This window comes from Pinus tabuliformis, chromosome 6 (assembly GCF_031772625.1).
Source record: "Pinus tabuliformis cultivar Carrire ecotype Pingquan chromosome 6, CPIR1, whole genome shotgun sequence".
In the NCBI taxonomy this organism is placed as follows: Eukaryota; Viridiplantae; Streptophyta; class Pinopsida; order Pinales; family Pinaceae; genus Pinus; species Pinus tabuliformis.
In genome coordinates this window covers 454,661,613-454,665,574 of record NC_142292.1, presented here as the reverse complement: position 1 = coordinate 454,665,574, position 3,962 = coordinate 454,661,613, and the positions used below count along the sequence as shown (strand labels likewise).

At 40.2% G+C, this 3,962-nt stretch overlaps 1 pseudogene; it reads right to left on the bottom strand.

Moving 5' to 3' along the window:
• Nucleotides 1–327: 327 nt before the first annotated feature.
• On the bottom strand, nucleotides 328–3,613 carry LOC149259264 (uncharacterized; annotated as a pseudogene).
• Nucleotides 3,614–3,962: the final 349 nt, after the last annotated feature.

The following is a 3,962-nucleotide window of genomic DNA, read 5'->3' as shown; positions in this document are numbered from 1 at the left end:
CAGGGTGTTCACACAAGAAGAAATCATCTGCTATCACTAGCCCATGGAATTGGATGAAAAGAGTGGTGGCTTTAGAAAAAGAAGTAGCAGTAAGCAAAGAGCATATGACCCCATTTTGGTAGTGTCTAATGAGTTCTGTTCATATATATAACCATTCCTCTAACCTATTATTACTCTAATTAGCATAATTAATATGCAAGCATTTGGATTCAGCAATTTTCAGTATTTTAAAAATGCCATAAATCAACAATCATGTCATAAAGCATATATAACAAAATTCAAGTTAAGATATGTTTAGAAACAATGCAAACTGTTAAGAGACCATCATGCATCAAGCAGAAAATACAACCCGGTTGCATGTTACTAGTGCAAGATTGACAACATGCCTAGGATTCATATAATGCGAGGTTATGTTTATGGTGCCGCACTTAGCCTCAAAACTAATCCAGAGAAAAACATTGCCCATCCTTGCGACGATGGTAACAATTGGGACCCTCATAACAAGTTTTGATGCAATAATTGTGGAAATGAAATTGATTGCAAAGTGACATTGTCAATAAGCTCAAATGTATTTGTTGGCTTCTCAATGTTGTGGCACAAAATGTTCTCTCCCTCCTCCACATCATTCATCACAAACCTAGTACTAGGAACATACCCTGCCTCCTTCATCTCCTTTGACAATCTCTCCAACTCTAGATAGATCTTTTGCATTTGTGGGTGTGACTTGTCCCCTACCAGGAAAGCATGTACATGTTTATTGATCTCAATCCAACTGCAACCAGGTGTTTTTTTTATGCCTCTAACTCTCATCAATTTCCTTACTCTTTTAATGTCATCCCACCTGCCAGCTGTAGCATAGATGTTGGATAGAAGCACATAAGGTGCAGCATCTTTACAGCCCAACTGAAAAATTCGTTCTGCTGTGTATTCTCCCAATTGTAAATTGTTATGCATCCTACAGGCACTAAGTAAACAACTCCACACAGCAGCATCAGGTGTTATTGGCATGTTGTTGATAAATTCTTGTGCTTCATGGAGGTGGCCAGCACGACCAAGAAGGTCAACCATGCAGCTATAATGTTCCATTATAGGTGTTATATGATAATTCTCACTTATGGATTTGAAGTGATAATAGCCCTCATCTACTAAACCTGCATGGCTGCATGCAGATAGGACACAAACTAAGGTGACACTGTTTGGGTTCATCCCTGATTGTTTCATTTTTTCAAATAGTTTGAGGGCTTCCTCAGCTAAGCCTTGCATAGCATATCCTGCAATCATTGCTGTCCAAGAGACAACATTTCGTTGATACATTTTGTCAAACAATTGGCGTGCCTTCATTGTGCTACCACATTTTGCATACATGTCTATTAGGGCATTCACGACTACAACTTCAGACTGACATCCGCTTCTAATTATTTTCCCATGGATCTCCCTACCCAGCTCCAGAGCTGCCAAGTTGGCAAACGTAGGAAGAATACTAGCAAAGGTTTTTGAATCTGGCGTCACACCTGTCAATTGCATTTGTTGAAAGAGCTTCTGGGCTTCCTCACCATGCCCATTCTGTGCAAATCCTGCAATCATTGCATTCCATGCTACTACAGTTCGATGAGGCATTTCCTTGAAGAGTTTCAGGGCTTCATCAGTGAGCCCATTCTGTGCAAGTCCTGAAACCATTGCTGTCCAGGAGAATACATCTCTTTGGGGTGTTTCTTGGAAGAGCTCCCGAGCCTCATCAACAAGCCCATTCTGCATATACCCTGCAATCATTATATTCCACGATAGAGTAGTTGTATGTGGTATTTGCTTAAAGAGTTTGAGAGCCTCCTCAAGATAGCCATTCTGTGCAAATCCTGCAAGCATTGCATTCCATGAAACCAAATTTTTTTTAGGCATTTCCATAAATAGATTCGTGGCTTCCCTAACAAACCCATTCTGTGCAAAACCTGCAATCATTGCATTCCATGAGGCCACATTAAGCTGGGGCATTTCCTTAAAGAGTTTCAGGGCTTCACCAATGCGGCCATTCTGTGCAAATCCTGCAATCATTGCATTCCATGATACCACATTTCTCTCGGGCATCTCATTGAAGAGTTTCAAAGCTTCATCAACAAGCCCATTCTGTGCATATCCTGAAATCATCGCTGTCCATGAGAATATATCTCTTTGAGGCATTTTCTCGAAGAACTTTAGGGCCTCACTGAGATGCCCGGCTTGTGCATATCCTGCGATCATCACTGTCCAGGAAACAACATCCGGTTTAGATATTTTGTCAAACATAATGCGTGCAGTCTCTATACTCCCACACTTCGCATACATGTCAACAAGGGCACTAATGACAACTACATCAGACTGAAATCCATCTCGTATTATTTCTTCATGGATCTCAAAAGCCTTTTCCAGAGACGCCAAACTGGCACATGCTTGAACAACATTGGTGAAGGTCAAGCTATTGGCTTGGACGCTTGTTTCTCGCATTTGGCGGAACAGAGCCAATGCCTTTTCAGGAAGCCCCTGCCTTGAATAAGCTGCAATCATGGCGGTCCAGGAGACCACATTCCTTTCTGGCATATTGTCAAACACTTCACGTGCTTTCTCTAAACATCCACATTTGGCATACATATCTACAAGGGCACTCATTACAAACACATTGGAGTGATAACCACGTTCTATTATTTCTTTATGGATCTGCTTCCCGTGTTCAAGAGACGCCAACTCGGCACATGCTGGAAGAACACTGGAAAAGGTAAACTGATCAGGATGGACGCCCTCTTGTTTCATTTGGTGAAACAATGACAATGCCTCTTCAGGAAACCCATGCCTTGCATAGGCTGCCATCATAAGAGTCCACGAGCACTCATCTCGTTGAGGCATTCGGTTGAAAACTCTGCGAGCGTCTGCCAGCTTTTCGCACTTAACATACATTTTAACAAGTGCATTATGTAAAAGACTGTCTGCTTTAATTCCGATCTGATTAATGTGAGCGTGTACTATTTTGGCTTCTGGTAAAGCTTTGTCCCGAATGCAAGCCTCCAACAGAGAAACGTATGTAGAAGAATCCGCAGAGTTGTCAGTGAAGCGTAAAATATTCAGGGCTTCATTCAAGCAACCCTGTTTACACAATATTCTGACATCGATCAAAGGCAAACCATTGGCATTGGCTTGTGTTTGAGAAGTACTAATGGTAAACCTTTTAAAATGAGTACGAAACATCAGCTCAGCAAATACATTTTCGCTGCTGTTATGGTTTTGTGATGGTTGTTATTCAATTCGTATCAAATAAATCTCTATCAATAAGGTGAGTACCCTGCTCTGAGTATTTGATTAAAAATCCATATGCAAACGCAGAAAGTCTTGAATTGAATTCCATAATGAGGAAACAAAATTACAAGATCAAGCCAGACAGACAGCTCACTTTAACACAGGTCAACGGGTTTGCAGGAATTTTAGCGTGGAACATTCGGAGCAACGTAACGTGCAACTAATGGAAACAGCACTGGATTTTACGCCAGTTTTGTTTAAACAAGAAGATATGAAAACGTATCTTTAAGTAATAATGTTGCACCGAATGTCAGAGAATATCCGTTCTTTAGAGTAACGGGAAGAGATTCAGCCTTAAGTATACTTATGATTATCTTTCTAACAGGGGAGTTTATAACTAGCAATTGCATCTCATGGGGTAAAGGTGAGGGGTACACAAGTAAGAGTGGTATTGATGAAGGTGGAAGCAATTAACTAGAGTTTGAAAAGTGTAAGGGTGAAGTTTTGCATTCCAAAACATTGTGTAACATGTATACTTTGTGATGTCAATATTTGCAAAATAAAATGTGTCTTTGGTTTCAAAGTTTATCAATACTATAATCCACTCAAAGATAATTAAAGTAATTAAGAAAGAATTACTTTTAACTCTTGCTTGCAATTTGACAGGTTTTCAATGTACTTAACATTTTCCATAAACAAAC